The sequence below is a fragment of the Ambystoma mexicanum genome, chromosome 7q, assembly GCF_040938575.1.
Source record: "Ambystoma mexicanum isolate Mex_15411 chromosome 7q, UKY_AmexF1_1, whole genome shotgun sequence".
In the NCBI taxonomy this organism is placed as follows: domain Eukaryota; kingdom Metazoa; phylum Chordata; class Amphibia; order Caudata; family Ambystomatidae; genus Ambystoma; species Ambystoma mexicanum.
In genome coordinates, this window is record NC_090941.1 from 14,528,404 (window position 1) to 14,554,278 (window position 25,875).

General features: G+C 44.6%; 1 protein-coding gene across 8 annotated transcripts in view; it reads left to right on the forward strand.

Moving 5' to 3' along the window:
* Positions 1 to 25,875, forward strand: part of DMD (dystrophin) — a 7,616,828-nt gene that overhangs the window by 2,517,542 nt on the left and 5,073,411 nt on the right. The gene's annotated exons all lie outside the window — the stretch shown is intronic.

Genomic DNA, 25,875 nt, shown 5'->3' on the forward strand with positions numbered 1-25,875 from the left:
ACCCTTGTTGATTTCGAGGAAAGATATGATCTCTGTTCGGAGTTCATCAGCAAACACCTGGTCCTGTAGGGACCCAGGTTTGAATCTCCAGTGTCTGATGTATCCGGTGGGGTGTTTTCGGCCGTGACCGCTGAGTGGTCTGATAGCGATCTGGGCCATATCTGACTATTTGTCCATTGAGCCTGGCTGTGTGCGGAGACCAATATGTAGTCCAGGCGGGAACTGGATTTATGGACGTAGGAGTGGAATGAGTAGTCTTGGGACTCGCCGTGTTGGCGTCTCCAGATATCTACCAGGTCATAAGCTTTGCAAAACTCTAGAATCTGGAGGGTTGCTTTAGAGGTGGTTGTGGACGTCGAGTGGGATCTGTCCCTCTGTGGGTCGAGTGCGGTATTCATGTCACCTGCCCATATGATTTTGCAGATCTTCCTTCTCCCAGGTGCGTCATTACCCAATCAAAGTTGTTGTTTCCGTCAGTGTTTGGTCCGTAGGAATTTATGATAATGAATTCTGTATTTTCCAGGGTCCCATGTACCGGAAGTGATCTCCCCTCCATGTCGTGTTTGACTGCAAGTAGCTTGAATTTCAGAGATCTATGTATTAGTTCAGCCACCCCTCTGGCGTATGAGGAATATGATGCAAAGTGTCTATGGCAGCCCCAATCTCGGGCCCAGCGGTTCTCACTTCCGGGAAGGAGGTGGGTCTCCTGAATCAGGGCAATGTCCACTTTGTCTCTCCGGAGGTACTGCGTAATTTTTCTCGTTTTGGTGGGGTTATTGTCATCTTTAATGTTCCAAGTAGCTAACTTTAATGTTGTATGTTGATAACGGTTTAGTTGGTACTGGGGCAAGATAACATTTGATCGTGTCGGGCCACAGTCCTACAATGTTGTGACTGAGTTCTTGTTTTCCTTGTCGAGGGCCAAACTTGGTGCCTCTTCTTGGCAATCCTGGACGCCAGCAGGGGGGTGCGGTTCCCTGATAAGCACACTTCCATAACATTAAACAATTTCCCTCCCCATCACAGGCACCCCCAACTTGCCCATCGAGTTTCCCCACCCAAAGTCCCAAAACATAAAGCTGCGCTTGGGGCGCTAGAGAACTTCCAAGGTCTTGTGCACCCTGAGATCTGGTGTGATTGTAGAATCCAGGGGAATTTGTTTGGTTGGCATAGGGCGGTGTGGTGAGGGGTATGAGTGGCGTTCATGGTGGGTCTTTATCCGCTCGGTCTCTCCTCTGCGGTCTCGGATTGGCGATGTTTTGTTTGCACCCCAGCTTATCGAGAAATTAGTTTGCTTCTTCAGGTGTGTTAAAGAATTGTGATTTGCCGTTGTGCTGGATTCGCAGCTTGGCTGGGTAGAGCATGGAGTATAGTAGTATGTTGTCTTGTAGCCAGCGTTTCACTCCGGTAAAAGTTCTGCGTAACGCCTGGACTGACGGGGAGAAGTCAGGAAAGAACTGGATGTCGTCTCCGCCATGTCGTAGGTTCCCTTTCTCCCTTGCAAGGCGGAGGATTGCATCCCGGTCTTTGAAGTTGAGCAATTTTGCTATTATTGGGCGAGGGGCTGTTCTGGGGATGGGTCGGCTGGTCGGGACCCTGTGGGCTCTTCCTACCACAAATAGGTTGGACAGCGAAGGCTTCCAAATATCTCCTTGCATAAAGTTTCCACAAAAACCTCAATTTACCTTGTGGTTTGTTGCTCTCTTACCCCTAGGATCCTAATGTTGTTCCGGCGTGATCGCCCTTCAAGGTCGTCGTTTTTGGCAATGACGGCTCTCATTTATGTTTCCAGTGTTGACACCTTGGTGGACATGGAGGACACGTGATCTTCCACATCAGATATTTGTTGTTCGGCTGTCTCTAGACTGTCCCCGTGTTTGTCTAATCAATGTTGTAGCTGATTTACTTTTGTGGACAGGGAGTCAAGCTTACTGTCTATGTTGCCAATCCCCGCTTTTAGTTCGAGCAGGATTTCCCTATTGTCTGTGGTTTGCGCTGGATTGTCGTCCTGGGGTATAGACCCTCCTGGGCTCTCCTGTCGCTCGTTTGCTTTTGGGGTTTTAACTATGGTTCCTGTCTCAAATGTCAGCTTCCTCTGAGATTTATCTGATTTCCCCATCGTGGCGGTTCCGCTGTGTCTGGACCGAGAGTGTTGGATTATCTGTAGGTCTTCCCCCTTCTCCAGTTCCTCCTCTAGGGGTTGAATGGCAGTGCCTGTGGTTTTTGGATCCAGCAAGGGTGTTTGTATTGTGTGAGGCAGCCCCGAGTGGGGGTGACTCCCTTTGTTCAGCAGATTTGTGCCACATTTTGGGGGTTGTGGGGTTTTTCCTTTGTCAGTCACCTTGCGTTGCGCTCTTATGGGGGTTTACTGGATGTCCTGGGGGGCCGGCCGTGGGCTCATTTTGTACATGAGTTGGGGGCCTGCTGGCTGATATGTTTGTCAGTGCTCAGTTTGGCCTTATGTTGCCTTTGTTGTCTGCTTCCCACTGTGGGAGCTGTACCACTGGGGGTTGGGGGAGTGGCCCTCTGATGGCAGACTTAGGCCCTACTGTTGTGCCCTGTGCCTTGCCTGGAGCGTAGTGTTCTCTGTCAAAGAGATCGCAAGGGAAGGGGCGGCTCACCTGGTGCGTGTCTGCTGCCGTCGTTTCCCTGCGTCACTGTCCATGACCCCAGATGGTGAAGCGGAGGTCCTCTGGTCAGCGGATAGCTGCAGGGGCGGGCTCACGGGTATGGTGCCCCTGGGCCCACTGTCCGGCGTGTGACGTCGGATCCCCGTTGGTGAAGCCTCTCCAACCGGCCCTCGCGTCGCCAGCGCCCGCTCTCCTCCGATGGGTGCAGCGTGGGTTGGCGAAGTCGGATCCCAGAGCCCGCAAGAAGGGGGCCGGCCCACCTAGAGCGCGTCTGCTGGCGCCGTTTCCCTGTGTCGCTGTCCGTGCCCCCAGATGGTGAAGAGGAGGTCTTCTGCTCAGCGGGTGGCTGCAGGGGTGGGCTCGCTGTTATGATGCCCCTGGGCCTGCTGTCTGGTGTGCGTGGTCGGAGCTCCACTGGCGAGGCTGCTCCGTCCGGCCTCCACGCCGCCGGCGCCTGCTCTCCTCCAATGGCCGAAGCTTGGGTTGGTGAAGCCAGACCTGCCCTTTAGGCGTGATTCCTCAGCGCGGTCCTTCCAAGCGTTCGCACAGCTGATACGGTCCCCCGCGGGTGGTTCCAGGGGGTATGTTAGGCTCTGCAACCAAGCTCTCGTGCGTTATCCCCATGCCACGGGGCAGCCCCAGTGTTCCTCTCCACGGCGCCGTTGCGTTGCGGACGCCCCCGCTGGATACAGCCAAAGCGGATATGATCCCTCCGATCTTCGAGCCAGCTATTCAGCCGCAGGCACCCCGCACCCCGTCGGAGGGTGTATGGCTGGTGCGCTTCACCCAAGAACGTCTGTCCTACTTCAGGGGGGGTCAGAAGGCCCCTGGATGTGTTATTTTAGCAGGATTGATGAAGGTGCGCTATCGGAGCTGACGCAAGAGTCGCCATCTTGGTCGCGCTCTAGTGCCCTCTGATTTTTCACACAATAGCTTAAAATGTAAGACAGTTTCTTTTGAGTTCCCACACATCGGACACTGTGCTGTGTTGGATAAGTCCCATGATTGTGTAAAAACCGCCACCGTTAAAATACCTATTCTTAAATGTAGGAATACAGACCTTTCAAATGTCGGCCAAATATAATCCAAATATGGTTTGGTGCCAAAGGGGTAAACCAGGCACATTTTGAGTTTCATATCCTCATTCAACAATTGAGCGTTGTTAGCCAGAGCACTTTATTTTCTTTTCTTTATGCCCACAGGGTGGCTCGCAGGGGTGGTCCACAGATTGACTTCACCCGCTTCACAAAGTTTTTTTTTTTAATATGGCTGACCCAAGCTATTGATGTCCCACGATCTAATGTCATGAGATGACTCAATGCTGACTGTGAGTTTTCCAACCCCTCTTGGTTGCACAACTTTAGCTAGAATAAAAGTGGTCTGAGCTTACACTGGGCAATCACAGGGAAAACATTAAGTTCAATAAAAACCAAGGCAGAGAGAGCACTCTTGGGCAGATTTTTTAAGAACTTACGTTCACTCATAATTACATTTTTCAGGTTGGCGTGTCCCCATAATTCAACCCTGTATAGGGCTGCAGGTAATTCTTTCTTTCCATAGAGTTTGAGAGCAGGGGAAATAGCTCCACCTCATACTTTCAAGTGAACATTATATGCAGACAGATTATGTCCTTTGTAAAGTTACGCATTACTTATTATGGTGAGATATATTACAATATTGATCATATTTATGTATGTCTGGAATGTCCCATTGGGAATAACCCAGGAAGTGGGACTTCATGTTCACCATCAAAATTCCTCACAGTTATATATATTGAGATTGCAGCAACATCTCAGTGGTTTTTTTTAATATATTAAATTGGGATATGTTTAGCAAGCATTCTTCTATTTGTTACTACTTCCTATGAAATTAAATATTAGGCTGATATCGGCACTATTGCTCGACCTCCAAATGATCCTTTTCGTTTTGCTCACATTTTGTTACTGTTTTGTACCACCTAAATGTAGATGGTGGGTTGGAATCAGACAATATTCTTGGAGTGGGTATGGGTGTTGGGAAGGTTATGGGGGGGCCCTTTATTATGTGGTGTATTATTTGGTGAAAGAAAATCTAGCAAACTATTTTGACTGGTTAAATTGAAGCAAGAGACACACATTTATTAGGTTGATAACATATGCAGTTCAAGAGATAGACAGGTGAATCATAGTCACATTTTAGAAGTATGATTTAGTTACAGTATTTGCTCCTTTTGCCAGCACATAATTTTGGCTAATGCAAATGCATGTATTTTTTAAATATATCTGTTCCAGGTAATGGAACTATAGCACAGGGCCACCTCAAAGCAGAAACGTTCATTTTATTCTATTGACCACCATGCCCTTGTTTCTCATGTCCTTAATTATATGTATTACCATCTATTGGTGCCTGTTTATTTCCATTGCGATTGTTTATTTGATCAATAGGCATTCCCTTGAAGGTTTTACATATTCACTGCATGACTTGATTGGCACCAGTTACAAAACATGATTTCAAAACGATTTCTGACCCAAATATCTGACCTTTAAGGGAATATAACATTATTTCAACAAATTATGCATGTTATTATTCATTTTTAATGTGTTAACCTTTGTAGCTCACATTTGTTGATATTATTGTAAGCAGTGTTCTCCTTATTTTTATGAAAAGAGCTATTGATGTTAAAAGGGAGAAAACCATCAACAGAGGAGACCGGCACCATGTGGGTGCTTGTGGGATGTATGGACCCACTATACTATGTGGCATCACTCTGCTATCTATGGTGCAAGAAACATTAAAATGAGGGCAAAACCTGTGTGAATGCCAAAACCTACTTTCAACGCACAAAGAGATGGCTGCACAACCTGCCATTCATGGTGCATGTGTGGTGAAACAGAGCACACACTGCAGAAAAAGTGTCAGTGGGCTCCATGACAAACAGACATAGAGTGCAGGGAGAGCAGCAGCACTTTGCAAGTGAAACTACAAAATTTGCCAATAATGACATTTACTTTGCAAGTAAAATTCCAAAATGCCAGTACATAACACTTCCCAACGCTCAAAATCTTGCTTGCCGCTAAAATTCATTTAACCTAAAGAAGCACTGTGATTGTACAAAGTAATGAAAGTTTAAGAGCAAAACATTTTTCAGCACAACTGGATTGCCTGTGAATGACAGTTCCTGTCAAAAATCTGTGTGCAGTACCCTGGACTCTACTGATTAAGTTTCTTTAAAGTTATCTAAACTAAAAGCCTGCTGGATTAGAAAATATAAAAGGATTGTTGCTGAAAGAAACACAGATATCAGTTGTTTTTGATCCCACAGGTTTAAATCTAAGAATGTAATTTACCTAGGTCATCTGACGCAACAAGTTTGTTTTCTGCTGGATTTTTAGAATAACTTAGCCTGGTTGGGCTGCAAGAAGTGGAAAAACAGGTTTTCCCCAAGGGGAGGGCCTTCCTCTCAGCAGATACTCACTGGCATATGATAATTGTGGGGTAGGACAGACTTTTGTCTGCAGCCAGAAACTGAACAATGGCAGATTCTCCAGGCTAGGAAATGGATGTGTAAAGAGGTCATAAACTTGGTTTGCTGAAGGTTGCCAAAGGTGGGGGCTACTCCTTGAGCTCCAGGGAGAGACAAAAGGCATCCATTTGCTGCTAAGAACATATAATGAACCATTTTTAGAGACTCATAAATTGTTATCAGGAATGACGAAAAATATTTAAAAAGGGCAGAGTCTAATTTTTGGCACTACATTTCAAAATGTTATGGAGCTCTGTAGCATATTCGGAAAAGGAATGGCAATATATGTGGTTTTATGGGAACTGTATGTATGCTAGAATTGTTCAACTTTGCACACACATTCCTATGGTAAACACACATAATTGTGGAAATTTGGAGAAAGTTTGAAAAATGTTTTCATGGTGAAATGGACAAAATTCTGCAGAAAGGCGAAACAAGATGTCACAGCTGTGTGATTTTGAGGAACAGATACTCCATAACATATGCACTCCGTGTATGTGATTCTTGTAGAGGTTACAAATGTAAATATGTATTTAGGATAAAATTCGATTTTGATACTAGTGGCTAGGGTAGGTTTCTAAGGATTGTAAAAAACAAACCATAAATGTGACACCATCTGTCCTTGATCCAATCACTCAGAGGCAAGGCGGAGATGAGGCTCAGATCCAATCCCAGTCCATTGGGGCGAGTTTAGTTAAGCCGGCCCATACACCCATTTTTGTGATGTCATTTGAAAGGATAAATAGAGACAGCTGACAACACATAGACACTCTCTCTTCTGATTCCAGCGAAGCACTCTGATCCAGCATTGAACATCCAGCATTTAAAATCCTTCCAGATCCAGATGGCAAGGACCAGGCCAAGCAGTAGCTGAACCATTTTCAGCAAGGCCTCAATCCTCAAACTAATCCTTACAACCCAATGAAGCGCTGTGGTGTGAGAAAGCATCCTGAAACCAGCATCCTGAAACTATCTGGCTTGCTACCACAATGCCTGCCCGATGAACTCGCCATCCCGCTGATTTGAAATACCCAGAAACAAGAAGGCAGATCCAGTGCAGTTCTGGTGACCTGATGTGCTGTCTTTCCTTGATAGAACCAATCCATTGACCAGAACCGTGACTGTCCGAAAATCTTAAATCCCAGTGGATTGTGAATATTAATAGGACGCTAGAGAACTATTGTATACCTTGCATCATCTTGTTCCTCTATAATCTCTGAACTATCCTACTTTCATAACCAGTAACAGTGTCAACATTTTTAGTGCTATCTTATTCTGTCTAGTTGCTAAAGCCTCATTTGCATAGTCATCTTTATTTGTGTAACTCTGATCCATAAATCCCACTTTGAGTCTTTGGACTGGTGCCGCCGGCGAAGGTGAGGGGATCTGTTACTGAAGTCATGAATCAGTCTCAGAGCTTACTTCATCCCGACTTGATTGCCTTAACGCTCTAGCCTTGAGTAAAAGCATAAGCCATATTTTCTGATGCTAAACTGAAGTCCTTGTCCAAATTTGTGGCTTTATTTTCGAAAAACACCTCTCACTAAAACCTCCATAACTCCCTCAGTTTTAGAGATAGAAGTGAAATTTCAACTCCCAGCTGTACCTAACATCCTCAGCTACATTAACAACAGTGCAGTTGACCCGTTATATCAAGAATCGCATAAGTAAAATTTTGCCGCGAATTTACGCTTCGAAAAGTTTTACACGTGTGAATTACCTTTAAATTATTTCCCACTTTGACTTTGAGATCCCAACTGTTTCCTTTTGATGAACTCATTGCTTGTGTTTGCTTACATCTGTTCAAAGCGGCTCCCGTAGGAATTCATAATAATTTAAGAATTTTTTAACAAATTTTGTGTTTTTGCTCAGCTAATTTCAAAGCTATGCTGACAGTTGAAAAGTCAAATCTGTTTTTCTCTTGTGTTTAAGGGGGAAAGGCAGGAGTGATATTCTGTTTGGTATGCGTTATTCCTGAATACCTGCTCTCTCCTCACAGCTATTTAAATTGCCTATTGGTGGGTAGAGGGGTGTTGCGGGGGAACCTCTAACCATAGTGCAATCTGTTCCAAACCAACCCAAAAGCATTATTTTCTTTGCTGCATTATTTTTGCATTCATTACTTGATTCCTAGTGCATTAACGATATTATTCATTGCTCCTGTCACCCCATTGGTGATTGTTGTTACCTATTAAAAATATATTGTGATTATAAATTCTAACTAAATAAACAAATAATTACCTTTACAACTAGCCTGATTCCTGGTTCAGTGTAACCTGGGGGGTATTTTGAGAAGCGTGTGATATGAGTGGTATATCATTCAGAATATTGAACTTATAGATACAAATAAATAAGGGTTTCATTTGCATACTACATGCTGGGCGAGACTTGGGTGTGTGCCTGATTGAACTCACTTACATGCTCACTTTGCAAACTCTGGGCGATTACCCAATTGTTGAAACTACCATAACCAGAAGGCCTTAGGAAAGGCGAGAAGGCGGTCAAAGTGGTCATAGAGGAGTCCTGTACAATCATCTGTACAGTCAAAAGTCTTTGACTGACAAATGATCGTGAAGTCAAGGGAAATGTATCCTGCATCATAAAAGATGAATGAGAAATACAAAGATTGGCAAGAGGGAACCCGAACGAGGGGTGCTGATAAAGAGGGGGTGAAATTGAAAATTCTGAAATATGGTGTGTTGACAGGAGTGAACCGGGCCGAATAAGAAAGGTCTGAAACCAGAAGAGGACGACCCAGGGGTGAAAGACATCACTCAATGTATATGTGAATAGGAACTTTGTTTATTATTTGAATATATCAGGTCTACGACGGCAAGAGACTTTTACTAGAAAAGAGACTTAACCACCAAACACCCTCATTGCTGAAAGCGGAACTGTTTGCTCGTGCTGGGAAAGCTCGAGCGTGTGCTGTGCTCGAAAACTCCCAACTTGTCCCGTGCTGAAAACATGGGGAAGGGAGACCTTAAGTGCTGCATCCTGAATATTATTTGTGAACACTTCCCTTTTTCTTAAGAACATTATCCCACACTTCTTTTGGATTTAGAGCAAGGATTTGGCAATAGGTTTCTTAGTATAGGCCCATTTAATTTTGACACAACACCACAAGTACTGCCTTATTATTTAACAGTTGAAGCTTGCTCCCATCCGAGATTTAGGTATGGATAAGGCATTTTCCAACCTGCCTATACAATTTAATAAACACCCTTGAACTGTAATGACTTGTGTCTGTCTTTACTGTTGCCACCATGAGTTCCCTACAGGAAGCAAGTGCCTTCTGTTCTCCTGCTTATCAGCGTAGGCACATACCGTGTACTGTGGACATCTGCTGCAGCACATGTTCGCTTTTGTTCACTGTCTTACACTTTCTTCCACAGAGGAATTGCAGGTCTGGGTCAGGTCACTTCTCTCCTTGTCACCCCCTCGGTTCTTATTGACTTTCTACTTTTCTTGAACTGCCGCCCGGAGTTAGCAGTCTCGTCGTGCTGTCTGCCTTGCTTGTAGTGTGCTCTCGTGCTCCACCTACTATCCCTGTCGGGAAAAAAAAGGGCTGTCATGTGTGAGTGATTCTGGTCCATTGCCTGACTTTGCCTGACCCTTGTATTGGTACATGTCAGGTAAAGGGACCGAATGTTCATCTGTTGTGTCTCTTGGTGTGTGAGAATAGGGTGGGTAGAGAGGTTGAGTTTACTATGTAATAGGATACGGAAGAGGGGTTATGAGAAGGGGAATACTGCGACTCACCTGTCAGTGTTCCCGCTCCACTCCCTTAGGACCCCCCCATCCAGGTGATCCTTCTGCACTGGTCCACCCCCAGGAACCAGATCCACTAGTGATGGCCGTGTCCTGGCAACCTGGTGACAGATCCTTCGGGACTAGTTGGGGAGAAACCTTCAGGTTTCTCACACCCCCTCTGCCTCTCAGCAGCTTGCAACAAATGAGGAGATCAGACACAGACTGATGTGTAAACCAAGCTTGTTGTATTAGATAGAAAATACACAGCATACAAGGTATCAGCTGCTAATCAGGAAAATACAGCAGGACAAGTGGCAGGCAGTCGGCACACGGAGCTCTCAATGGACAGCCCTTAGAATGCAGGTTATGTAGTATATTCTATGTAATCACTAATATATTATAGCATTTCCACAGTGGTGCAAGGTACTTGGCATTACATTGCAGATATTTGGCAATAGCTGTCAACATCTCACCTGTGACCTCATGACAAAGCCTTGCAGGGACATTGGCTGGGTACATTGTGTTGTAATATGGACAAGTGCTATTTGCAGAAACCCTACATTTATCTACCATGGCACTACTGCTATACTAGTAGAGAGCAAGTGGAAGAGAAAGTCTGACGTGTCCCTTTGCCTTGTTGCGGGGTCTTGGTCTAATCTGCACCAGGAGGGGTTTGGGCATGTCTGTAGAGCTGAGTGCAGAGGAAGGCCAAGGGAAGGACAAAATGGAGGATCTGAGTCCTACATGTATGCAAGAGCCTAATGTAGCATGCCATATTATAGCATACATAGGATAGCATACAAATCCTGCACATCAACCCTCTGTTTGGTGATCCCTGAGACAGGGCATGGACCAAAGGGAGCAGGATTGGGGCACAGCATCAATCAAAGATGCCGAGGTACACGGGTGCCATAGGGATAGGGTGGATAGGCACAAGGATTGTCATAGAAAGGATATTGATTCAGAGACATAGATCATCAATCTTTAAGGTCCTAATTAAAAAATGCATTCAATGCGGTGTCAGACATTTGTCCTAACACATCTACCATTTTCTCTACATTGGAGGCACCTTTTTAGGCGTCATCCTTAAGTAGAGGTGTCTCTATTCCGAGTGGCAGCAGCCTGGCCTTGGCAGGCAAGTGAGACACCTGTTTAGCACAGCATGACAGAAGGCAGCGAAAAAGAAAAACTATCATTGCAAAGGCGGCAATTATAACATCAATGATTAAAATACCATGTAGAAAGGAAGAGCATAGTGAGCCAAAAGTGTTTTGAAACAAAGTTAACAGAGAGCCTGCATAACCTACATTTATATTGTGTAGGGTAGTACCAACCCCTTGGAGGTGTTTTATTATGCCCACAACCTGAGAGGAGTTATCGGGTACCCAGGTGCAGCATTCTTGTCCTATAATTTTACAGGTAACCCCTTGGGCAACTAGTAAATAATCAAGTGCCATTCTATTCTGGAGGACCATAGTTCTGAGTACAACTTGTTTGCTTTTAAGAATCTGTATTCCTTTTGCAGTGTTGTTGGCTACCTGTTCTAAGAGCAGTGATAGGGAATGAAGAATGGACCTGTTGATGGCAGTCCCAATGTTTGGGACCAGGAACCCTAGGAGACTTCTGAACCAGGTCCAGGCATTGCATTTGGAACATCGGGTGTGTAATTAGCTTTTTGGAAAAATTGACAAATGACGGATCACTGGGTAAATGAACCCAATAGTGCAGTGACCAGTCCGGTTAGCTGGTAGCCTTTGGTAGGTGCTAGCCTCACAAAGGAAGTATAATGCTCTGTGGGTGTAGAGTGCTATTGCAGTGCTAGGTGTACCATTACTATCGAATTGTCCTATCCGACCAACAGCAGTGCTTTTAGAGGTGGTGACGGTAGCACTTTTGTTAAGGACATAGGTGGCTGGTGTGTTACCCATTGAAGGCAGGTTGACTATCGTGGTGAAAGAGATCAGAGCATGTGGTGCAAATGTGGTTGGTAATCTAGGAGGTAACGTATTGGCATAGCTGGGTTTGAACAATCCCTGGGGGAAGGGATTTGTCAAATTGGGACAAGAGTCATTGGTCAGGAAGTCATAACACCATTCAGCAAGATTGAATGGGACGGGGATAAAGGGAATCCCCCCGCTGGCATGCATAGGAGTGTGGGAGCAAACCTAGCACTCAGAGGCATTCATTGGGACAGCATAGGCCTAAGAGAAATTGAGGAAGATGTTGGTATCTGGGCGTAGATTGGCGTTTATAGGAGGCAGTAGAGCCAATATCATGGTAAGAAACAGCAACATGTTCGAAATAATTCAGATTCAATAATGCAATAGCAGCATTGTTCCTTCCTTTAGCAGTCCACCTCTACGGAGATTGGGGCCTTATGAGCAAAAGTTCCAAAGAGCGTTAGTCATTACAGAACCCAGTAGACAGGAGAGAGGATGATGCAAAAGTTCAGTATGCCTGCAAGCATATCGATGACAGATACATTGAGCTGGAAGAAATCAGCTGAGGTACTGGACACATTCAGCTGGCCTTCAAACCTGCAAGGTGTACCTCGGGACCGATAGTGGAACTTTGTCATCGAGGAGTGTTGGATGCAGGATCACCAGCATCTGGGACCCCAGTGGGCAGCTGAAGAGAAGTGTTGTTATCGTATACCCCTGCAGATTGCAGTTTGCTGTTTATTTGGTAGTGGCATATGGTGGGTTGTCTTTGTCCTGGACCTCTTGCTTTCTTCGTCATTGATTGGAGGTGCTGTTCTCACACACTGGCTGACATTGACCCAGCAGTCATGGCCTCTACATTGTACTGCGTTGTGGGTTGTCAGCAGTATCTGGAAAGAACCCTTCCAGCAAGGATGATTTTTGCTGATGCACTTTCAGGACCATCCAGTCCCCAGACCGGAAGCTGTGGCACAGTGTTTCAGGTGGTCAAGGAAGGACTTCTTGGATTTGCTGGAAGTGAGAACTGACAACGAGCAATAGTCTTTTGCAATAGGAAACAACATGATTATTATTCAGTTGTAAATCACATTGTTCAGGTGTAGGTGGTACAATAACTGGAATTCTCATGGGCCTCCCATGAGTATCTCATGGAGGAGAGACTGTGTACTCTATTTACAGTGTTTCTTATGTCCATAAATACAAGAGGGATGGCATCAGTCCACCTTAGACCTGTTTCCCTGCAGACTGTGGCAAGGTGGAGCTTCACATCAAAGTTTTGGCATACCACCGCCCTTACTTATTGTGGTTGAAAACTGCAATGGAAATTCTGAAGGATCCATAAGGCACTGCAAATCTTGTGTACAATCTGTCCAGTGAAATGGGTGCCTTGGTCAGAGTTTATGGAAACTCTAAGGCCAAAACCTGGGATGAATTCTTTCAACAGTTTCTTGGCCACTGTAATAGAATCAGCATATTTCAAGAGATAGGCCTCATTCCATCCAGAAAATGTGTCATGATGAACAAGACATACTCAAATGAGGTGCACTTTGATATGTTAATGTAGTCTATTTGGAGATTCACGAAGGGGCCATAAGGGACTTCATGCGCCCTTGGAATGGTTTTCACAGGCTTTCCAGGGTTGAATGTGAGACATGTCGGACCGTATTTCTGAGCAATGGAGTGGACATTAGGAGAAAATCAGTATCTCTGGACCTCTGAGGTCATTTTTCCCTTCCTTGAATGTGCTAGATATGGCAATAATGCTAATGGGGCCATTAACCAGCTCGCATTATCATGCCAGTGGCGATCAGAACAACAAACACATTTGTTACTTTCCCAGTGCTGTTTCTCGGACTGGGGGGCTGCATCTTGGAGGTCTGCGAGGATGGAAAGAGATGCTAGAGGGTCTTCAAATGAGAGGATAAACAGCAGCTCCTAATCCGGAGCCTGAAGTCCATGGAGGGCCGCATTTTTCACATGACCATCAGCCAGCGTATTGCTCTGTGAGGAGCTGTCAGAAAGCAGAGGGGGGGCTTTACACTTCACAATGGCCAACTCCGTAGATAGCAAGAACGCATTAAGCAGGTCTTCAACATAGGGTGCATTGAGAATGGCAGAACCTTGTGCAGTTAGGTAACCTCTAAGTTTCCAGAGGGTCCCCGTAGTCCTTTGAGATACCAAAAGCTTACCGTGAATCAGTGTATATAGTGGCTGTGCATTGTGTGTTGATTGTGCAAGCCGTATGAGTTCATCAACTTGTGCTGATCGTACTGATGGGAGCTGAAAGGTTTCTAACACTTCAAAGGTGGTGCAAACACTGGAGTATCCCTATGGAGTCCCTAAGACAAGACCTGTCAACAAAGAGAATGAGGTCTGCAATGGGGAGGGGGATATCCTTGGGGTCGGTTTTTGGTGATGAAACAACATCAACCACTGCAAGGCAGTCGTGCGGGTGCCCACAGGTGTGGGTAGGAGGGAGGTAGGGTTGAGTGTGTCGCATCCGTTGAGAGTGATATTAATGAAGGAGAGGAGCAATTTTTCATATATGGTGAGATCTGCAGCAGATAAGTGTTGTGTTTTATCCCTGATGAGTAGGGCTAGAATAGAGTGGGGCTACGCTTATGTGGTGTGATAGGGCAATGTTGTCTGTTTTTGTAAGGAGAAGGATAGTGGCAGCTACCCCTCTGAGACATTGGGAAAGGAGAGGCTACTGGGTCTATTTGTGAGCTCAAATAAGCTACAGGGTGTTGTAGGTCCCCTTGCTTCTGTGTGAGTACACCTAAGGCATAACCCTCTTTCTCATCCCAGAACAGGGTAATGATTCAGAGTAGTCAGGAAGGGTGAGAGTGGGGGCAATGGAGAGGGAAGTCTTGATGAGTCTTGTGGAAGCATCAGGAGACCATGTGAATTTGTCAGTTTGGGAGTCATGTAGCATCTTTTGTATTGGTGCAACTGGAGTGGCATAATCAAGGATGCAGGGGTGACAAAAATTGCTCATTCCTAAAAAGCAGCGTACCAGTCTTTTAGTGGCAGGCATGGGATGTTGTAAGATGCAGGAAACATGAGAGGAGGCAATGCACCATGGGAAATGTTGTGTCCTAGGTAGCAGATTTTACGTAGGCAGAGCTGCAATTGTGCTTTGTTCACTTTGTAACCTTTTGCTGCTAGGGCAGTGAGGAGCACTTCAGAGTCAGCAAGGAAGACCTGATAGGAAGGTGAAACTAACAGTAGATCGTCCATGTATTGGATCATAGTGGAGCCCCCCCGGGAAGGCGCCATCCTGTACGTGTTTCTGCAGAATCTGGGAGAAGAGAGATGGTGAGTCAATAAAGCCCACTGGAAGAGACCTGCTGGTGAGATGACATCCTTTGAAAGTAAATGCATAGGGATACTGAGAGTCATGGTGGATGGAGACAGAGAAGAAGGCAGAGGCAAGATCAACGCAAGTGAAAAATTGGGCGTGCAGCGGGATACAGGAGAGAATGGTCAGGGGGTCCAGGACCACCATATGTGAGGGTATTACTGCCTTATTAAGGGCAAGAAAATCATGAACAAAATGGAATTTGCGTCTGCCCTTTTTCTCAATTGGGAGCACCAGAGTATTGCAAGGGCTAGTGGTGTAGTAGAGGATGCCCTGATTAATGAGGGAAGAGATGACAGACTTTCCTTTGGTTAAGGGGATATTCTGTACTCAGGCACACGTGGAAGAGGGATGTGTGAGAAACTCAGAGGTATCTCACCTGCTAGTCCCCTGAGATCTGTCATCCAGGTGTCCAGGACACAGCCATCGCTATTGGATTGAATTCCTGGGGGTGAACCAGTGTGGGAGTATCACCTGGGTGGAGGGTCTTCGGGAGTGGAAGTGTGACACCGAAGGGTGAAATGCAGTATCCCCTTCCTTGGGACACCTCATCCCCATCCTATCCAATAGGATATTTAGAAGCTATATCCTCCTTTTCCTACACAAACACTTTCTTTCACCGTGAAAGACAACGGACTAACGCAAGAGCCTTTTACCTGACATGTCCCAACACAAGGGTCAGGTAGAGTCAGGCAATTGACAACAATTACACACACCTGATGGCCCTTTCCCTTCCCCACAGGAATAAAAGGTGGAGCATGAGAAAACACTTTGAGCAAGGCCGAACGCATCAGGATGCAGCTATTCTGGAACAGCAGTTCAAACTGAGGAGAAAGGCGGCAAGACATGAAATGACAATGAGGAGGGAATTGCCCTTGCCCTTTTCAATTCAGACCCACAAAGCATCTGAAATGGAAATCATGAGACCGGGAAGTCCTGCTGGTGTGTGGTCTGACAGGTGTCAAAGGCGCACGGGCCCTCCCACGCTGATAGCCAAAGCGGGGAAAAGTGCTTGCCACTGTGGTGCCATCCAACAGTTCAGCACAGCCGGTGAGTCGGGGATTACTGATAGTAAACTGAACTGTGCTGGGCCCAAGGTTGCAGGCTGCAACAATATTTGAACTTCAGTAGAGGTCCAGAGCCAAGGTGGTCCAGTGCTGCAGGGGTGGGAGGGTGCTAATTCAAAGGACTCTGACTGGATCCTTTTTGTTTTGTTTTGTTGAAACTACGAGAACCAAGAGGCCTTAGGCGAGGCCAGCGTGAGGTGTCAAAGTGGTCATTTGAGGATCGAGCAAAACCCTTCATACCATGGAAAGTCTTTGACATGTTAAGGACACAAGGTGAACTGTGTTACTGGGGCAGATGCGAACCCGACTGAGGGATACCTATGAATCAGGGTAACCAGTAACACATCCAAGAACATTGTATTAGGAATAGAACTGTGTGAAGCCTGGCTGGGGCTTAAAGGAAAGCCTGACTGGGGGCTGAGACCCAAACTTAGGTAAAGGGAAGAACCTAAGGGGTCTTGTGAACTGTGGCAAGTGTGGACCCGTCTGAGGGATGTCTATGAATTGGGTTGAATAGTGATACCCCTGTGAACATTTGTGTTGACAAGAGTGAACCCGGTTGAGGGTTGTCCACAGTGAATGGTTGTTTAAAAAGAAATTGAGACTCTTGAATGTTATGTTTTGAGTGAAAGGCCGTAGTGAACCCGACTGAGGGAGGCTAACACTGAGAGAAGGATCGAAGAACGGCTGAGGGGGTCCAAAGGCGAAGAATAATCGCCCAATGTGAAGATTTATCAAATACACTTTTTGTTTGTTGTTTATGGTCCATCAGGCCTTCTAAGACAAGAGACATTGCAGAAACAAAATTTGGCCCCAGAAGGACCTGGTTTGTTGAAAGGAGAAACGCAGAAGTGTGCTGTGCTCAAGAGTCCCGCCTTGTCCCATGCTGAAACCGTGGGGAAGGCAGACACCGGCCATAACATCCTGACTTATCTTTTTGTGACCACTTCTTTCTTTTCTTGTGAACATTATCCCACACTATTTGTGTAGCATATTGGTAAGGATTGGCAATAGTTTTATTTTTTATTATAGTTCCTTTTGATTTGACTAGACTCCACTTAGACAGTGTTATTATTATTTGATGGTTGTAGCTTAGTCCCGTTTTAGATTTCGGTTTAGATTAGGCGTTTATCTCACCCATTATACAGTTTAATAAACACCCTTGAACTGTGATCACTTGTCTGTCTTTACTGTTGCCACCATGAGTTCCTTACAGGTGTAAACAGGTTTAATAGAGAGAATGTGGCCTACCTTATTGGCATGTGCTGCCCAGATGGCAACCGTCAATGAGTCAATAAGGTGTTGTACCTGTGTAGCTTGTGCGGTGTGAGGTGTGAAGGAGGCTCTGAAGGAGGCTCCGGGTGAGTGGGTTGTTGGAGGAGAAATAAACATTCAGCTTGCATAGATTCTGGAACCTCTAGATAAATACCATCGGGAGAACAATAAATGGTACAATGAATTTTGCATAGCAGATCAAAGCCCAACAGATTTGCAGGGGAGTAAGGACTCAACAGAAAGGCATGATGTTCAGTGGTTGGACCAATAGAAACCGACAATTCATTTGATACCACAGGTTGGAATAGTTGTATAAGATATCCCAACAGCATTGACAATTTTGTTTGAAACATCAACATTTTTAATTCGACAGCTCCCAGAGTGGAGCACCTGGCACCCGTGTCAATTAAATAATTCACACTTTTTCATTGGATGTCACATTTGAGATAGGGACCAGACCGGTCCAGTGGGAGCAAAGCAGCAAACAGCAAGGCAGGGTGCCTCTGGCAATGTCATTGTGGACCATAGGAAAGATGCATATCCTGGTAGCCCCCAATAGGAGAAGAAGGAATCGGAGGTGGTGGTGGCAGAAGGTGCAGGGTAGAAATTAGAGTTGCCAGGAGGAATTAAATCATTGCGAGGAGTAGAGGGACCATATTGCTGTGGTCTGGCAGGTTTTGTATGACATTGCTGGATGAGATGACCTGACTGCTTACAATATCTGCAGAAAGGTTGCCCTGGCAGGGGTTGCTGGGCAGGCAGAAATGGGTTTGCAAAAGTCTGTTGTGGTTGGCGTCCCTAGTGAAAAGCAGGAGGGGCTTGTTGGGCATATGCTTGGTGTGGGGTACCCGGGCATCCCTGGCCCCCAGAGGCAATCTTTTGTTGAGCATGCTGTATCTGCAAAGCCCTGAGGCGGGTAGCCCCATCTTGCTCCTGGTCTTTGAACTTGTCACAGAAATGTTGAGCTGCTTGTAGTACTTTTTCAATAGATTTAGCTTGCCATCCAATCAAAACATTTTGAATATTGCTTGAAATTTCAGGAAGAAGACCATTCACCAAATGAGAAACTAATTCAGGTTTAGCTTGTTCCCCAGTGTTTGCAATCCCGGAATATTTGGTTAAACAGTCCGCTACTATAGATAGGTAGTCAGAGGGAAATTCAGATGGGTTCTGCTTCCAAGCTGCTATTTTTGACCAGTCAGATTTGACAGGGTATTTTCCTTTGATGAGGGCACTAAGGGCACTCATAATAATTAGCACTAATAGCCTCAACTTCTGACAGCGTTTCGGGCCATTGCAATTTGTCCATGATTTGTTTGCATGGAGTGTCTTTGAGCACAGCTCATAGGAGTTGTTTAAGGTCCCCAATGGGCGGGATCATAACGTGCAAAAACTGTGTTCAAATGTTACATGAAATTAGTGGGGTTGTCAGGCAACGTGGGGAATTGTTGGAAACTTTTTGGAACTTTTATTGAGAAATCCTGCATTGAGATTGGGGAAGGGGCTCCGACCCTGGGTACAAGATTATTTAGTTTCATTTGAATACAAATCAATATTTTGTTGAACTTAAAAAGCCATCTGTATTCCTGTATGATGTTCTTGTATGTACAAGTGTGAGGGACAAATACATTTCTATGTTAGAGTGCTTTCCTTTAGTCTTAGTTTTGATGCCAAGGAAATCTTCATTAGGTAAGGGAAAGTGAGGCACTTATCTCACCCATATACTTTAACAAAATGGATATGTATGAAAATAACCTTTACCAATTTATCTCCTCACATTTCTGACCCTTAACAGATTTAACTTATGCAATAACAATAAAGAAGTTATCCACACCCTTAAATTGTTGCCCATCTTAATAGAATGTGAAATAAATATTTTTTTGAGACTTTTAGAGTTGAAGAAAATTTCAAAACAATGCAGCTGATTAACAAACATGTTTCTAATCTTTCATTAAAGCTGATTCAGAATTTAGAAGATGTATGCATGTGTTGACTTAAAGGGCACCAGCATGTATACATCTTGTTTAGCACATGCAAGTGTGCACATTTGGTCATACCCTTTGGCACTAATAGTAGCAGGCATACAGCAGTTGCCATACAATATTGAAAAATACATTCCTTATTCATGGTGGGATCAGAGGCATAGCCAGAATTGTCAAACAAGTGGGGCCTGAAACTGATGTAGGTGGGCCCACTGCAGCAACATTAACATCTGCCAATGCCCACAAAGTGCTGCTGAGTAGGCATTTACAGATTTTGGGTGGGCCTTGCCTGATCAGGTACTGCCCTGTCTATGCCGCTGACTGCAATGTGATTGAAAGTAAATGTGGTGCTGCCCACAGACACTGTAATCTACAGAAACCAAATTGTTATTATGGAGCCATTGGAGAATAGGCATCAGCAGCCCAAAAGATGTCGGGCCATTTGCTTGCGTGGAATACCTCCTTTAAAAAAATATAGAAATCTCTGGACCGAGGAAGAGTATGTCTTTTTTTTCTACATCGATCAGAATTTTTCACAAGTTCACACATAACTCCCAAATTCCACACAAGTCTATGGTGGAATCTGGGAGTTCCAAATGCCCTCTAAATATGTGCAAGCTCCCGGAGACGTTGGAAACTCGTTTGGAGAGACGCTTGTGTGATCTACTGTGTTTGGACTCCATTCCTCACAAGGCTGCTTACCTGGAGGCGGATCCTATTTAATTCAGAACACGCGCGCACCGCGCGCGCGCACCCGAGCAAGTCCCGTCAAGTCCCGCTTTGCCGCAGACGTTTCTGCGCAGCTCCCGGAGACGTTGGAAACTCGTTTGGAGAGACGCTTGTGTGATCTACTGTGTTTGGACTCCATTCCCCACAAGGTGAAACGTTTACTGGCAGATTAAGATAATACCTATTATTGAACTTCTGAACTAAATACCTAAACACTCCTGTCAATTTTGTTTAGGCTGCTTACCTGGAGGCGGATCCTATTTAATTCAGAACGCGCGCGCACTGCGCGCGCGCACCCGAGCAAGTCCCGTCAAGTCCCGCTTTGCCGCTTCGCCGCGTTCGTTGCGGCGAGGCGGTGATCTTGGTGGCATTCTGTCTTTGAATTATCCAGTCCCAACTTAGTGGGGCACATCACTACTGTCAATCATGAAACGCAATATAAAATCTCTCACAACCGGTATGCCTCCGGTAACTGAGTTGCATAGGTTTAACGGATCAAGTTGTTGCCAGATCCCGCAACCTGTACCTATAAAAAAACCTCGACTTAGTTCTACACCGAGGTCACGCGCTTTAGGCGCAACTAAGAGTCGACCTGAGATGCCCTTAGGAATGGATATTCGCTCCTTTTGCAGAAATGCCAGTGCTATTGGAACTAGCTCATGCCCTACTGGGAATGCTGTTGAAATTTCGGTTTTTCAGCCAGTAACGGCTGCCTCGGGACCAAAAGACATCACGCATGGAATGGAGCTGGAATCTGCAAAACGATTAATCCGTCAAAACGACGCTCCAGCTGTTGCGATGGACCCTAGAATGGGAGAGACCTTAAAAACTGGTACATCGCCTGGCTTATCTGTTACCTTTGCGAATGAAAATGTTTCTCTAACTGATAGTGTCATTTTAACAAACGTTTTAACTGGTGTTGCTGCTCTTCATTCGGATGTATGTGAAACCCCTATCTCTACTGTAAATGGTCCACTGATTGCTGATCCTTTGTCGAACCTAGCTGTTCAGGACATACCTGTTATCGATTTAAACACTAATGACTCTATCGAGTCACCTCAAGCATTTTTGGCTAACTTGTCTAAATCTCCTGCGCTTTACACAAATGTCAGTGCTTCAAATTCAGTTGCAAATTTGTCCTTTATAGCCCCGACTCCCAGAAAAATGGCGGAAAAAAAAAATCCGGCCATTACTGGGAGTCCTGATCTTCAGACTGTCAGTACTAGTATAGCACTCACATCTATGAACAATGCTATTTTAGCTCTTGCTAAACTGTTCGAAGTTTTAGTTGTAAAGGCAGAAACACATTCAAACCAGGTTGACCTGTTACTTGACAATCAATTTGTACTTTTTAATAGAATAGTGAGTTTGGGTCAGCTGGATGCTGATATAAACGGTAAAAGGTCTGTATCTTCACAGACCTCTGACCTGGCCGAACCCATCAATCAAGTCTATCAACCTATACCATGTATATCTGAACCTATAGTTGACATTATGGAAAATACAGGCGTGTCAAAAACTGACTTGCAGAAAAGACCCATCTACTCCCTTTTTGGGACTAAAACCACTGGGCGCGATCCTCAGAATCCCCAGAAACTATTATCTAAAAAGAATCAAGTGCTAAATCAGGAAAAAAAAACGAAAAATATCAAATCTGTACCACTTCAGACTTCCCAAACTAAAGCTTTCATTAACAAACTCACACCCCTAGTATCTACCTCTGTTTTGGCATCTAAAGCCATCACAAGAAAATACTCGCAACAACTTGTAAAAAAAGCTAAGTCACAGCTGACCCCCACTGCTCCTGTCTTGGCACATAGCCCTTTAAGTGAATTGATTAGTGTGGCTGAGCAGATGTCACATAAATCCCATACTAAACCTTCGATGGGCAACTCTATTTGCGAAGGGGCGAGCATACCAAATCCAATTATAAATAGCCCTACGGGTAATACCATTGTGACAAAGAAAGCAGACCATGGGGTTACAGGGAGAGAGATACGATGGGCAGTGGATGAATATTTATCCTCCAAAATAGCACCCAAACATGTGACTTTTGCACCATCTACCTCGGTCTCTTTACCTGAACCGTTGACCGTGGTAACCCCCATTCTGAAAAAATCTAGTCCCCCTGCCCTTGTGGACGTAGCATTGTCTGGCAACCTTGGGCCTATATGTACAGGCGGATCTGGCAATGCTAAAACAGATTCACTTGGTGATATGGAACGAATCCTACAATCTACTTTCTCCAAGTTCTTGGAAACTTCTTTCGCCCCTCAAATAGCCTTACAATCTAAAATAGGGACTAGTTCATGTACAAACTCCAATGAGTCACTGGTATTTGCCAAACAAAAATCAACAACTACACGCTCGAAGCGTCCGGCAATTTACTGTTTGACCCTTAGTTGCAAGCCATTTCCGGCCAAACAGTATGATTTAAATCGGGCTTCTGTTCTCTCGATATTTCGTGAGATCCCAGAGCTTGATGATATCAGCTCCATAGATATAGAACTTGTGGAGTTCCCAGAAACTTCCAACCAGTCGGTTGTAAATCTATGGATCAACTCAAGGGTCGTTCTTAATACTATATGGACCGTAAAGTCACAAATTGATGATCTTGGCTTCACGGTGCACCTCATTCCTGATGCCCCAGATAAACCTGTGTTGCGTATAGATACCCCTCAAAATAAACCTAACCCTCAAGATCGCCCCGGAAAACTCTGCGGCTGCCAATATCAGAACAAGCATCCTTAGCATTCATCTACCCCTACATCAGAGCTATTCTTTGTCAGCTGGAATTCCAGAGGGAATCGGCACTTATTGAATAATCATTCGCCCCACCTGTTGAAGTACGATGTTATATTGTTGCAAGAAACATGGTTGGTTACATCCCCGTCCTGGAACAACTATGACGTATGCTTATCACCAGCTGTGAAGCATCAAATTGGTCGCCCGACCTCTGGCCTGTTAACGGCTGTTAAACAGACGTCTGGTCTGAAAATCACTCCGTGGTTCTGCCCTAATGATTTTATACAAATGTCCAGAATTGTATGTGAAAGTTACATATGTGCTACACTTAACATCTACTGGAATCCCCTCGCCATCTCTGACGATTCCTTTATGGAAGCAATATCTAAGGCCTTTGACATAATCACGATGGATGGAGCTGTAGATATGATCTACCTAGCGGGAGATTTGAATTTACATTGCTTGGGCCCCTTTCTTAAATCTGAACAAAAACGTTTGGATAAGTGGCTTTTATTCATCAAGTCACGGAATCTCTATATGTTGAACGGTGCCTATGCTCAGGACATACCTCCCAGACCTACATGGCATCGCGCAAGTAGCCATGGGATTATCGACTTCACGTATGTTAATATGGTTATGTCAAACATGGTTACATCCTTTCAAATAACAGAATCAGATTTGAGTGATCATAATATGGTGTGTACTATTTTGAGTTCGAACATGTTTGTTGCTAAATCACACTCTTCCTTCCTTAAGGGAATGTATGAGATAAATTCTGCTAGAAATCGGTTAAAGTGGTGTGAGCAGTCTTTAAAGGCCTTTTCGCTACGTTACCATGGCGAACTAAATAATAATGATGCAGACCAACTGCCGTCAGATACAGTTTTTCATGATCTTATGCAGCTCTTTCAACCCAGTTCTATTACTCACAAATACAAACAAACACCGCATTTGCACATTCCCAACCACGAAATAAGACTTAGAAAAACTAGGGCTCGAGCAGAAAAAAGAGAAGCGCTAAAACTCCCCCCAGATCTTCGTGGGCCTGCTCTGTTACGTATACAAACTAGCTACAGAAACTGGGTAAGAGGAATAAAAGCCAAACTGTACCAATCAGATGGGAGAAATATGCTGGAATCGTTATCATCTAAAAATTCTGCCCAGTCGTGGCATATCATAAACCAATCTATAACAGGCCATCAGGTTGCTTGCCAGACAAATGATGTAACAGAGGATGTGTGGGTACGTTATTATTCGGATCTATTTGCAACTCCGCGATCTCACCCCTTTGTTCCTGAACTAAAGTTTAACCATCCGTTCCATTTAAACTTTGATAAGGAAGACATCTTGTACTATATCAATCACGCAAGCAATTCGCGAGCACCTGGACCTGATGGTCTATCAAATGCTCACCTTAAACAATTTCCGAACATATGGGCAGATATATTATTTACCATGTTTGAATCAATTAATACCTTACAAAAAATTCCTATATCATGGAGAAGCTCTATTGTTATTCCAATATATAAGAAGGGCGATCATGCCAATCCATCCAGCTACAGACCCATCTCACTACTTGATGTCTCAGGGAAGATCTATACCCGTCTCATATTGCGAGAGCTAAATAACTGGACAAAGACGAACGGCATAAGGGACCCGTCCCAATCTGGCTTTGTTACCGGACTGGGGACGATCCCTAATATTATTACTCTCAATATGCTGAAGTCCAAGTATGCATCCAAGAAACAAACTTTATATTTTGCGTTTATTGATTTTAGCTCTGCTTTCGATTCTATAAACCGAAATCTACTTTTTAATAAATTAAAAGATCTCGGCTGCCCTTCCTCGCTCTTGGCTCTAATCATTCAATTACACACAGATACTACCATGAGAGTTCGGCTCACAATGCAAGGACTCCTGTCTGCTTCCTTTCCTACCTGTATTGGTCTAAAACAAGGATGTACATTGGCGGCCTCATTGTTCAATCTCTTTATCCTCGACCTAGGCTTATCACTTCGCAGAATTATAGCGGACGCTCCGGAGTTGGGAGGTCAACGTATTCCTTGGCTGCTTTATGCAGATGATTTGGTACTGATTTCTCAGACTCCTATAGGTTTGCAAAACCTTTTATCTGCATTAGAAACTTATGTGGAGGTTAATGACCTAATAGTAAATTTAACCAAATCCCAGATTATGGTCTGCAGGCCTACTACTAGATGCAAATCCTACAGGGGTCTTTGGTCCTTTCAACAACAAACTATGGATACGGTTTCAGAGTATAGGTATCTTGGTGTCTGTATCCAAAACACGGTTAGCGATGGGAAACTGCTATATATGCTAGACTCGAAATTATTAAATCTGATATCCCAAGCCAAAATCCTGTTATATAAGTTTGGGAAATTTACACTGAAACACATCTTGAAGTATTATGAACAAAAAGTTGTCCCCATTTTACTTTATGGTGTTGAATCCAAACTGTATTCCAGGGATAGCATATGGAACAGACTCGAGGCCACTTTCTGGAAAAAGGTTTTGCGGCTTCCGAATTGCGCCCCCCTTTCAATATTACGGTTTGAATTGGGTCTGAATTCCCTTCATAGTAGAGTTAAATGGAGAATGTGCGCCTTCTTCCGTAAAAGCCTTCTTGGCATGACTAATAATAACATCTTGAGCATCGTCGCATATCACCTAGCTGGGTCCTCATCAGGATTCTCGTTAAATTGGAGAAACACGGTTTTAGATACTCTAGTCGGAGCAAACATCTCTTTGCAATTTCTCATGGATCATCCGGCACGGGCAAAAAGAAAGTTCCTTAACTGGGACTGGATTACAAATTATGAACAGTGTGTAAAATATAGAGATTTTGACCCTAATCTTTTCGGTGCTAAATG